This window comes from Cajanus cajan, chromosome 11 (genome assembly GCF_000230855.2).
Source record: "Cajanus cajan strain Asha chromosome 11, NIPB_CcT2T_4, whole genome shotgun sequence".
NCBI classification, from domain to species: Eukaryota; Viridiplantae; Streptophyta; class Magnoliopsida; order Fabales; family Fabaceae; genus Cajanus; species Cajanus cajan.
In genome coordinates, this window is record NC_138527.1 from 8,166,466 (window position 1) to 8,180,284 (window position 13,819).

General features: G+C 36.2%; 1 long non-coding RNA gene across 1 annotated transcript; it reads right to left on the minus strand.

Moving 5' to 3' along the window:
- Positions 1 to 11,923: 11,923 nt before the first annotated feature.
- On the minus strand, positions 11,924 to 13,721 carry LOC145953092 (uncharacterized). Its single transcript, XR_014430640.1, has 2 exons — positions 13,173 to 13,721; positions 11,924 to 12,183 (listed from the first exon to the last, which is right to left on the minus strand). It is a non-coding gene; the product is annotated as an uncharacterized LOC145953092 (long non-coding RNA).
- Between the last annotated feature and the right edge of the window lie 98 nt (positions 13,722 to 13,819).

Genomic DNA, 13,819 nt, shown 5'->3' on the forward strand with positions numbered 1-13,819 from the left:
TTTTCTTACACAGTTGTAAAATTGAAAAAGAAAACAACTATTAAGGAAAAGAAAGCATCCCTTCGACACCCTTACGGGACACGAGCATAGACCAAAATCATGGAAGGGATGGTAGACGACTTGGAGCAACAGCATGAGGAGATGAGAGAAGATGTAAATTAGTTGAAGGAACAAATGGGAAAGATTTTGGACTTGTTGTAGTCAATGGAATCTAAAGGGGCAAATGGAGAGTCGTCTAAACAGCCTCATGAGTCACCTAATTACCCTCCTGGGTTTACTCCATGCACGCAACCCAACCCGAGTGTTCAAGGGTACACACCACCTATCATCCTAACGACCTCAGAAAATAACCATTATGTTTCCACTTCAAACCTTCAAGGCCAAATCCCATTACCTCCATATGGCTTACCTCCAGGACACACGCCACCTGTGGCTAATATTCTTGAGGGTAATCCATCTACCTCCACCTTAAACCCACCAAAACAAACACAAACCCAAAACCTAACCCTTGAAGTCAATGATCCACAAATTCCAACCCACCCGTTTTCTCATGCACCATCTACCCATATCTATGCACCACCTAATGTAATTCATGGTGAAGGGCCTCCTAATCACCAAGGGGTAGTTCCTACGCCAACTATTATTGTACACCATCGTCATTCGGAAGATATTCCTCATGATGATAAACTTTAATTTTTGGAAGACAGATTAAGAGCCATAGAGGGATTTGACAATTATGGTTTCAATGCTGCAGATCTGTGTCTAGTTCATGATGTTGTAATTCCTTCCAAGTTTAAAGTTCCAGAATTTGATAAATACAAGGGGGATACATGCCCAAGGAATCATCTCACTATGTATTGTCGACAGAAGGCTTCCTGCGCTCATGATGACAAACTGTTAATTCACTTTTTCCAAGAAATCCTTATTGGGGCAGCGCTAAGTTTGTACATGAACCTGGAGCGAAGAAGAGTGCGCACATGGAAAGACTTGGCAGAGGATTCCTTAAAATAGTACAAGTACATTATGGACATGACCCCAGATCGCACACAGTTACAAAATATGATGAAGAAAGAGAATGAGACCTTCAAAGAATATGCCCAATGATGGAGAGGGGTAGCTGCTCAGGTACAACCTCCATTATTGGAAAAAGAGATGGTCACGATGTTCATTGATACACTCCAATCACCCTTTTATGACAAGATGATTGGAAATGTATCATCAAATTTTTTAGATTTGGTCATCATTGGAGACAGGGTTGAGATGGGAGTTAGGAGTGGGAAGATTGCCCACATGACAACAGGATCCACAACCATCAAGAAACCCTTAGAAACCACAAATAAGAGGAAAGGAGGTGAAACGAACGCAGTGATGATAGCACTAGTCAGACCAACTACAATCCTATTTCTTTCGTACCCAATTATAGACCCCGATATATGTATAACCCATAAATAGCAGCAGTTTCTTTGCCACCATACCCACAACCTTATCCATCCATAATGCCTTATCGACCACCTACAATGCCACCACAATTTTTAGTACCCCAAGTAAATCAATCAGCAATTTCACCTCCCATGGTGAATAATGCTCAAAGAAGGGGTAACAATCAACCAAGGACTCTAGCTCCGATCCCTATGACTTACACTGAACTGCTACCACATCTGGTTCAAAATGCTCTAATTGTGCCTTTTCCTATAAAGTCTGTCCAACCTCCATATCCAAGAGGTTATGATTCAAATGCCAAATGAATATCATGCTGGAGTGATAGGCCATTCAACTGAAAAATGTTGGGGTTTGAAACATAAGGTACAAGACTTGATAGATGCGAGATTATTAAGCTTTAAGGAAAGCGAGCCGAATGTAAGAAGCAATCCACTTCTAGGTCATGGGACTTCATCGGTTAATGCTATTGAAGAAGAATGTACTCCACAAGTGACAGAAATAAAGAAGATCCAAACCCCTATGAGATTCATTTTTTCATAATTGTGCAAATTTGGGATGATTAAGGGAGAGTCTCGCGAAGTAGGAGTGTGCGATCTCCACCCTACAGCTGCACATTCTATTGAGGAATGTGGCAAGTTCAAGCAAATATTACAAGGCATGATTAACTCAAACTTGGTTCAGGTGAGCCAGGTGCGAACAAAAGAGGATGTATTGATGATTCAATCAGACGAGAAGTCCAATATGTCTACTCCAAGACCATTGGTAATCACCTTCACCAAAAACACTTTCGCATCAACACCTAGTACCCTTAAGCCACTTGTTGTGCAAATTCCAGCTCCTTTTCATTACAAGGACACTAAGGCGGTTCCATGGCGTTACGATGCGAAGGTAGAGAGTGACTACATGAATGCCCAACAAAAAGAAGGCATTGACACTATAGGAACCAACGTAACAAATATCGCGGGGGTAGGTGGAATGAACCATAGTGCTAGAGTCTATACTCCAGAAGAGTTGAGAGCAGGAAACTTGACAAAAAATTATGAGAAAAAGGAAAATACAATCGTCAATGATGGAGTTACGAGTGTTAAGAGGAGGGACGATAAAAAAGTCATGGATGAAAAGAAAAAGGAAGTGTCGGATGAAGAAGTCTCAGAATTTCTTAAGTTTATTCGACAAAGTGAATACAAGCTCATTGATTAGTTAAATCAAACTCTTGCAAGGGTATCTTTGTTCACTACAAGAAAAATGATTATTATCTACGGAATATTATCTACGAAATTTTTTCCGTAGATAATTTTTAGTTATCTACGGAATATTATCTACGGAATTTTTTCTGTAGATAATTTTTAGTTATCTACGGAATATTACCTACGGAATTATTTCCATAGATAATATTTAATTATCTACGGAAATTTCCGTAGATAAATTATCTACGAATTTTTCCGTAGATAATTTATCTACGAAAATTTCCGTGGATAACTTCACTCATAGATAAATTTCGTAGGTAAAACATTTTATTTGAAATATCAATTAACATACTTTATTATCGTTTCATTTTAATTTATTATAAAATAATTAAAATATTTAATTTAGCATCATTAAAAAAATAATCATTATAAAATTTAATTTTTTAAAATTTAATTATTTATTATAATACTTTTAGTTACTGTATCGACCAAAAAATATATTTTTGATTAAAATATATTTTAAAATTTAGTTAATTCATTATAATATTTTAAAATAAATATTTTTAAAATTGTTATTAGATAAGTTATTTAAGAAAATTTTCGTAGATAAGTTATTTACGGAAATTTCCGTAGATAAGTTACCTACAGAAAAATCCATAGGTAACTTATCTACGGATTTTTCCGTAGGTAACTTATCTACGGATTTTTCCGTAGATAAGTTACCTATGGAAATTTCTGTAGATAAGTTATCTACGAAAATTTCCATAGATAACTTATCTACGGAAATTTCCGTAGGTAACTTATCTACAGAAATTTCAGTAGGTAACTTATCTACGGAAATTTCCGTAGATAACTTTACCCGTAGATAAATTCCGTAGGTAATACATTTTATTTGAAACATCAATTAACATATTTTATTATCTTTCATTTTAATTTATTGTAAAATAATTAGAATATTTAATTTAGCATTATTAAAAAAATAATTCATTATCATTCACTCTTGATTAAAAAGTAATAAAATATAATTAATTTTTAATTAATTTAATAAAATAAAAACTTTAAAATATATATTTAAAACGTATAACAATTTCTTAAATAAAAATATTTAATTAATTAATTTTAATATATACTAAATTTAATATTAGAAAATATATAAATATTTTAGTTATAATTTTTATTATCTTTTGATTTAATATTGGATATCTTTTGATTATGAAAGATATTTACCTGGATTTGAGTTATGATTGTTATAATCTTTTGATTTAATATTGGATTTTATTTATTATAAAATATAATAAATAAAAGCTAAAATTAATTTTGATATATAATAAATTTAATATCAGAATATTTATTATAATTTTAGTTATGATTTATATAATCTTTTGATTTAATATTAAATTTTTTTTTATTAAAATATTTTAATGTATTTTATTGAAATATCAGTTAACATATTTTATTATATTTTCATTTTAATTAAATTATTTTTTAAGAATATTTTTGTTTTTTTGTCTTAAATTTTTTAATTTCTATATTATAATTTTAATAATTTTTATTTCTATTATTTATTAATTTTTTTTCTTTCTTAATGTTTTATAAAATTATTGAAATTTTATAATTAACAAAAAAACTGAAAATATTTAATATAATAAAATTTAATTTAATTTAATTTAATGTACGATCATTGCAAAGCTTATTACATTGCCGTAATAAAAAATATTTTAGGTATTAATCAACTCATTATATAAAATCATTTATGATTGAATGACAATTTATATCAATAAAATACATATATAACTAAATTAAAAAAAATTAATAATCTCATTTAATAATCATCAGGATAATTGGGTGGGAAATCATTATCGAACCTACTATAATAATGGATTCAAAATCGAGTACGTAATTCAAACTTCAAACTTCAAATATCAAAATTTAATATTAATCGAGTAGGATAATTGTTTAATCTCATTTAATATTAATTGAGTAGGATAGTTGTTTAAGGACATGGGTTTCAAACTTCAAAGTTTTTGATTTGGCAGCCCAATTTTCAGAACCCGCCCAAATATCAAAATTTCTTTTCGTTTCCTCTTCAAGAATACACCAATCCGCGTCGTGTAACGTAATTCAATCTCCGCCCATCATTATCGCAAGATCAACGGCCTTCCGTACTCCTCCCTGCCACGTCACCGATCCGCGCACTGTCACACTCTCAAACGAATACCACCCATTCATTTTCCCAACAAATCAACGCTCAATATTGTGACACCCTCTACCCCATTATTAATATACAACAAATGTAACAATAAAATATTTCTTTTCTTCTTTTTGGGTAAATAAAATCTTTCATAGTTGACAAATATTTCAAATATCACAAGGTAGAAGATTCACATTCGTAACTCATAAATCATAACTACAGTGTAAAAGAATTATAAAAGAAAAGAAGTTAAGATTTTCAATACAATTTAGTGAAAAACAAGAAATCATATATATACAAATAATAATAAAGGAAATATAAATTAACTCCAGTAAAGGTGGCAGTGCCTCCTGGTTAGGAATCAATTTATATTTTCCAAATCATGTAATAAAATATAAATAAAGATATTCATTCTGGTCTTTTATCAAGAACGTTCAAATTACAATTCTTAACATACATTTTCCTTAAATTATAAACTTTATCTACGTTATCTCTTCGTTAGAAATTACAAAGAAGAGAAACTAAAGTTATTAAAACAATAACATATTAAACTAAAATAACTATGCCCCGATGTCACATCCTATCAGAGCATGCCCAATTGAAGCCTTTAAGCCTCATCACCAACATCCTCATGATGCTGATCATCTGCAACACAATTTAAAACATATACAAAAACAACAAGGGAGTGAGAAACATCTCACTCACTTTCAGATACAGAAATAAAGGTTAGATAGCACCCACACACACAACCAATATAAGTCACTTATAAATAATACACATACATCATCAATATCACATATATATTCATTTATCATGCAATGGTGTCATGATCTTGACTTATAAATGCATGCATGTGGCGCCATAAGGAAGTTTCACATATCATCACTGGTGACCCTAAGGCACACCTGGTTACATCACTGGTGACCCAAAGGTACACCTGGTTACATCACTGGTGACCCGAAGGTACACCTGGTTAGCAAGTTACATCGCTGGTGACCCAAAGGTACACCTCGTTAGCAAGTTACATCACTGGTATGCGGCCTCAGCGGCACACCTGGAATAATATATGCGTATGATGCATGTCATACCATCATAATCTCATTGACTCAATATTTAACTTGTTACATAATTTCATTTAGTACATCATGTCCTCATTTGTCATAGTCTCATAATCATAGTTTGTCTCAATAGTCCATTCTTAGGTCTCATGTCATTTGTCCATATTTCACATGGTCATGTCATCAATACTCCTCATAAGGTCCGCATAGGTATTCACAGAGAGCATTTTTGTTCATATTAAAACTCATTTATTATTAACATTAATTTCATACTCATTTATTACTTTCAACAAAGAACAAAATATAATAAATAGAAAATCGGACAGAACAACGGCACCTTTAACAAAAACAGAGTAGAGTAAATAGAAAATCAAACAGAACAACGGCACCTTCAACAAACAACAAAGTAAAGTAAATAGAAAATCAAACAGAACAACGACATCCTCAACAGGGAACAAAATAGAGTAAATAGAAAATCAGACAGAACAACGGCAAGGGATTGGGGGCCAATCCGACAAACAACTATCCAACAATTATCCCCACACCCCTGAGCGAGGTTCTCACTCCCCCCCTTACCTGGATAGGCGGAGTTGGAACTTGGGCAGGACCTCCTCCTCTGGATCCCCTCTTTCTTTTCCTTTTCTCTCTCTTTCTCTCTCTCTCTCTTCTCTTTCTCTCTCTAGGATTTCACTTCTTCTCTGTATAAAAATTTTCACCCCCCCTGTCCTATTTATAGGCAAACTGGTGTACCCGGAACGGCCCGTATTGAATTCGGAACGGCCCGTTCCGGATCCTTCGAATTTGTGCAAATTTCTCAACTGGAACGGCCCGTTCCAAAATCGGAACGGCCCGTTCCCAAAAAGCAGAACGGCCCGTTCTAAAACCAGAACGGCCCGTTCTTAATCTCAGCAGAACGGCTCGTTCTCCATCCGGAACGGCCCGTTCTCCATACCAGAACGGCCCGTTCCAGGCCCGTTCTGGGACTACAAAAACCTCACATTTTCAACATTTGGAACGGCCCGTTCCACTTTTGGAACGGCCCGTTCCGAAACCCAAAATATCCCTATAACTTTATTAAAATTACGAAAATGCCATTAACAAAAATAATAATAATAAAGATTTGGGTGTTACAATTCTCCCCTCCTTTTAGAAATTTCGTCCCCGAAATTTACCTGAAAACAGAAATGGATGAGCTTCTCGCATCTTGCTTTCTAATTCCCATGTAGCACTTTCTTCAATATTTCCTCCCCAAACGACCTTAACCAAAGGGATTTCCTTTCCTCTTAGTTGTTTCACTCTCGTGTCATCAATCCTTAGAGGAACCGTTTCATAAGTAAGATTATCCTTCAACTGAATGTTGTCAGACTCAATGATATGGGAAGGATCATGGACATACTTTCTGAGTTGGGAAACATGAAAGACACTATGGAGATTTGAAAGAGATTGAGGCAAAGCAATTTGATAGGCCACTTCACCGATTCTTTTAAGAATTTGATAAGGACCAATGAAACGTGGAGTAAGCTTACGGGATTTCAGTGCTCTGCCTACTCCTGTCCAAGGAGTGACTTTAAGGAATACATGATCACCTTCTTTAAACTTAAGGTCTTTTCTCCTCTTGTCATTATAACTCTTTTGCCTACTCTGAGTTGCTCTCATCTTCTCTTGGATCATCTTAACCTGTTCAGTAGTTTGTTGAACTATCTCAGGTCCTAACATGACATTCTCTCCAGGTTCTACCCAACATAAAGGTGTTCTACATCTCCTACCATACAGAGCCTCATATGGTGCCATCCCAATACTAGAATGGTAGCTATTATTGTAGGTAAATTCTATCAAAGGTAGGAAACTATCCCAACTACCCCCACGTTCTAAGATGCAAGCCCTCAACAAGTCTTCCAAAGATTGTATGGTTCTCTCAGTTTGGCCATCTGTTTGGGGATGGTAAGCTGAACTCAATCTAAGTTTAGTGCCTAAAGCCTTATGCAAACTCTCCCAAAATCTAGAGGTAAACCTAGGATCTCTATCAGACACAATACTAGTAGGAACTCCATGCAACCTCACGATCTCACTGATGTACAACTTGGTTAACCTCTCCAAAGAGTACCTAATATTAATGGGAATAAAATGGGCAGACTTAGTCAATCTATCCACAATGACCCATATAGCATCCAAGTTCTTCACAGTCTTAGGTAACCCAACTACAAAATCCATAGAGATGCTATCCCACTTCCACACAGGCACATCTAGAGGTTGCATCAAACCTGAAGGTTTTTGGTGTTCTACCTTAGCTTTCTGACATACTAAGCAAGCATACACAAATTCCTCCACTTCCCTCTTCATCTTAGGCCACCAAAACATCTTCTTAAGGTCTTGGTACATCTTAGTGGCTCCTGGATGGATACTAAGGATACTCTTATGACCTTCTTCCAGGATTGCTCTCTTAAGTTCTGACACATTAGGAATACACAACCTATCCTTAAGTCTCAAAACTCCATCCACTCCAATTCTAAACTCACTTTTCACACCTTGATTCAACTTCTCTACCCGACTCAATAAGAAAGGATCCATCTTCTGACCTTCTCTAATCTCATCTATCAAGCTATTAGTCACTCTTAAAGCTCCCAACTTAATACTCTTAGAGGTCAACTCACACCCTAAGCTCATATCCCTAAACTCCTCAATCATTTGCATTTCCCTAATCATCAAGGAAGACATTCTCAAAGATTTTCTACTCAAAGCATCAGCTACAACATTAGCCTTGCCAGGGTGATAATTTAATTGAAAGTCATAATCCTTAAGAAACTCTAACCATCTCCTCTGCCTCATATTCAATTCCTTTTGGTCAAACAAGTACTTAAGGCTTTTATGGTCACTAAAAACCTCAAATCTAGACCCAAACAAGTAATGTCTCCACAACTTGAGCACAAAAACTATTGCAGCTAACTCAAGGTCATGGGTAGGATAGTTTTGCTCATGAATTTTAAGTTGTCTTGAAGCATAGGCTACTACCTTACCCTCTTGCATAAGCACTCCTCCTAAACCCAATTTAGAAGCATCACAAAATACCTCAAAAGTCTTACTAGGATCAGGTAATACTAACACAGGAGCACTAGTTAATCTCCTCTTAAGCTCTTGAAAACTTTCCTGACACCTAGAATCCCACACAAAAGGTTGGTCTTTCTTCGTCAGCTTAGTCAAAGGAAGAGCTAGCCTAGAGAAATTCTCTATGAACCTTCTGTAATAACCAGCTAGTCCTAGGAAACTCCTAATCTCAAATACTGATTTAGGTGTTCTCCACTCTAACACAGCTTCTACCTTAGCAGGATCTACAGCTATTCCACCCTTGGATATCACATGTCCTAGAAAGTTCACACTATCCAACCAAAATTCACATTTTGACAATTTAGCATACAACTGTTTCTCCTTAAGGGTTTGAAGAACGATCCTAAGGTGCTCAACATGCTCTTCCCTAGTCTTGGAATACACTAGGATATCATCTATGAAGACCACTACAAATCTATCCAAGTAAGGGTGAAAGATCCTATTCATGTAGTCCATAAAAACACCAGGTGCATTAGTCACACCAAAAGGCATAACTAAATACTCATAGTGCCCATAGCGGGTTCTAAAGGCAGTCTTAGGAACATCCTCAGTTCTCACTCTAATCTGATGGTATCCTGACCTTAAATCTATCTTACTGAACACACAAGCTCCAACTAGTTGATCCATAAGGTCATCTATCCTAGGCAAAGGATACTTATTCTTAATGGTCACTTTATTCAGTTGCCTATAGTCTACGCACAACCTCATGCTCCCATCTTTCTTCTTAACCAATAAAACAGGCGCTCCCCAAGGCGAAACACTAGGCCTAATGAATTGTTTTCCTTGTAATTCCTCTATTTGTTTCTTAAGCTCAACTAACTCTGTTGGGGACATCCTATAGGGTGCTATAGATATAGGTGGGGTACCTGGTACTAAGTCTATGCTAAACTCAATCTCTCTCTCAGGTGGTAAACTAGACACATCCTTAGGAAATACTTCTGGAAATTCTCTCACTAAGGGAATCTCGTCTAGCTTACTATCAGTCTCAAGTGTTAAAGAAGCTAAGATCATGTACACTCTTTCATTGTCTTTTAAACAAGTTTTAATGTCAGCAGCACTAAGAAATTCCGTACTCTTACATTCACCAAAGGAAATAGATTTCTCAAAGCAGTTTAAAAGGACATGGTGAGAAGATAACCAATCCATGCCAAGAATTACATCTAATTGACTAAGAGGCAAACAAATTAAGTCAACTAGAAACTGCTTATCAGAAACTGTCAAAGGACATTTCAAACACACTAGGGATGTAGTCACAGGACCATTAGTAGGGGTTTTAACAACTAGATCAAAATCTAACAAAGACACAGGCAAATTCAATTTTTGGACACAAGAGACAGAAATAAAGGAATGAGTTGCACCAGAATCAAATAGTACAACAAAAGGAGTCTCAGCTATGAAACAAGTACCTTGTATCAAATTTTCTGACCGAGAAGCTTCAGCACCACTAAGAGCAAATACTCTCCCTACAGTCTTTGGACGCTCAATTTGCGAACCCGATTCAATAACACGTGTTCTTTGTGATTCAGGACATTGGGTACTGATGTGACCTTTACCATTGCAGTTGAAGCAGGTAACTTCCCTGTCACGACACTCAGACTGATTATGACCAACAAGTCCACACTTCCAGCATCTTACTGAAGGAGTGGACACAGACCCTCCAACACTTCCAGTAGCACTAACAGTGGATCCTCTAGTAAGCAACTTGCTTTTATTAGCAGCAGCTTTACTCCCTTGAAATCTATTAGAAGCGAAGTAAGGCTTACTCCTTCCCGAAGTACTAGAACTTACAGCACGGATAGGACCTCCAACTCCTTTATAAAAAGCAGCACGAGCACGGTTGTCATGATCATAAATCTTGCACTTATTGACCAGAGTGGGAAAGTGATATATCTCCTGATAGTTAATTGCAGTTTTCACTTCCGGACGCAGACCATTTACAAATTTTATGCATTTAGCTCTTTCACCACCCTCACCATGGTAGTGTGTGCAATAACGAACCAAAGCATCAAATTTGGCAGCATACACAGCCACTGTGTCGTTCCCTTGATTCAGCTCAAGGAATTCCATTTCTTTCCGACTTCTCACATCATCCGGGAAATACTTCTCAAGAAAGACCTTCTTGAAGTTGTCCCAATTCAAGTGCACCCCTCCATCAATCATCCTCCGAAGTGCTCCTTCCCACCAAAAGTGAGCATCAGCAGTCAACATGAATGTGGCCAACTTCACCTTCTGAGCGATGGGACAATCCATAACATTGAAAATTTTCTCTATTTCTGTTAGCCAATTCATAGCAGCATCTGGGTCATATCCTCCTTTAAAGGTAGGTGGGTGATTTCGTTGAAATTGCTCCAACCAGTTAGGAGTAACTTCAGTCCTATTGTTATTATTCATAGCTTGTGCTAATGCTTGAAGAGCATCGGCAATCGCACGATCATTTCTACCAGCCATAGTCTAAGAAAATAATACAATCAATAAACATAATCAATCATCATACTAGCATACCAACAAGTTTAACAATCAGTTTAGTCCATCATTCATGTACCAAATAAACATAATAAATCAAGTAAGCATAGTAAACTCATAACACACGGTCGATTAGATCGACCTGCTCTGATACCACTAAATGTGACACCCTCTACCCCATTATTAATATACAACAAATGTAACAATAAAATATTTCTTTTCTTCTTTTTGGGTAAATAAAATCTTTCATAGTTGACAAATATTTCAAATATCACAAGGTAGAAGATTCACATTCGTAACTCATAAATCATAACTACAGTGTAAAAGAATTATAAAAGAAAAGAAGTTAAGATTTTCAATACAATTTAGTGAAAAACAAGAAATCATATATATACAAATAATAATAAAGGAAATATAAATTAACTCCAGTAAAGGTGGCAGTGCCTCCTGGTTAGGAATCAATTTATATTTTCCAAATCATGTAATAAAATATAAATAAAGATATTCATTCTGGTCTTTTATCAAGAACGTTCAAATTACAATTCTTAACATACATTTTCCTTAAATTATAAACTTTATCTACGTTATCTCTTCGTTAGAAATTACAAAGAAGAGAAACTAAAGTTATTAAAACAATAACATATTAAACTAAAATAACTATGCCCCGATGTCACATCCTATCAGAGCATGCCCAATTGAAGCCTTTAAGCCTCATCACCAACATCCTCATGATGCTGATCATCTGCAACACAATTTAAAACATATACAAAAACAACAAGGGAGTGAGAAACATCTCACTCAGTTTCAGATACAGAAATAAAGGTTAGATAGCACCCACACACACAACCAATATAAGTCACTTATAAATAATACACATACATCATCAATATCACATATATATTCATTTATCATGCAATGGTGTCATGATCTTGACTTATAAATGCATGCATGTGGCGCCATAAGGAAGTTTCACATATCATCACTGGTGACCCTAAGGCACACCTGGTTACATCACTGGTGACCCAAAGGTACACCTGGTTACATCACTGGTGACCCGAAGGTACACCTGGTTAGCAAGTTACATCGCTGGTGACCCAAAGGTACACCTCGTTAGCAAGTTACATCACTGGTATGCGGCCTCAGCGGCACACCTGGAATAATATATGTGTATGATGCATGTCATACCATCATAATCTCATTGACTCAATATTTAACTTGTTACATAATTTCATTTAGTACATCATGTCCTCATTTGTCATAGTCTCATAATCATAGTTTGTCTCAATAGTCCATTCTTAGGTCTCATGTCATTTGTCCATATTTCACATGGTCATGTCATCAATACTCCTCATAAGGTCCGCATAGGTATTCACAGAGAGCATTTTTGTTCATATTAAAACTCATTTATTATTAACATTAATTTCATACTCATTTATTACTTTCAACAAAGAACAAAATATAATAAATAGAAAATCGGACAGAACAACGGCACCTTTAACAAAAACAGAGTAGAGTAAATAGAAAATCAAACAGAACAACGGCACCTTCAACAAACAACAAAGTAAAGTAAATAGAAAATCAAACAGAACAACGGCATCCTCAACAGGGAACAAAATAGAGTAAATAGAAAATCAGACAGAACAACGGCAAGGGATTGGGGGCCAATCCGACAAACAACTATCCAACAATTATCCCCACACCCCTGAGCGAGGTTCTCACTCCCCCCCTTACCTGGATAGGCGGAGTTGGAACTTGGGCAGGACCTCCTCCTCTGGATCCCCTCTTTCTTTTCCTTTTCTCTCTCTTTCTCTCTCTCTCTCTTCTCTTTCTCTCTCTAGGATTTCACTTCTTCTCTGTATAAAAATTTTCACCCCCCCTGCCCTATTTATAGGCAAACTGGTGTACCCGGAACGGCCCGTATTGAATTCGGAACGGCCCGTTCCGGATCCTTCGAATTTGTGCAAATTTCTCAACTGGAACGGCCCGTTCCAAAATCGGAACGGCCCGTTCCCAAAAAGCAGAACGGCCCGTTCTAAAACCAGAACGGCCCGTTCTTAATCTCAGCAGAACGGCTCGTTCTCCATCCGGAACGGCCCGTTCTCCATACCAGAACGGCCCGTTCCAGGCCCGTTCTGGGACTACAAAAACCTCACATTTTCAACATTTGGAACGGCCCGTTCCACTTTTGGAACGGCCCGTTCCGAAACCCAAAATATCCCTATAACTTTATTAAAATTACGAAAATGCCATTAACAAAAATAATAATAATAAAGATTTGGGTGTTACAAATATTCCCCATTCATCTCTCTCACCGTTCTCGCACACACCGCAAGTTCAAAATCCCATTCAACTCAAAGAATACCGCCCTTCAGCTGCAG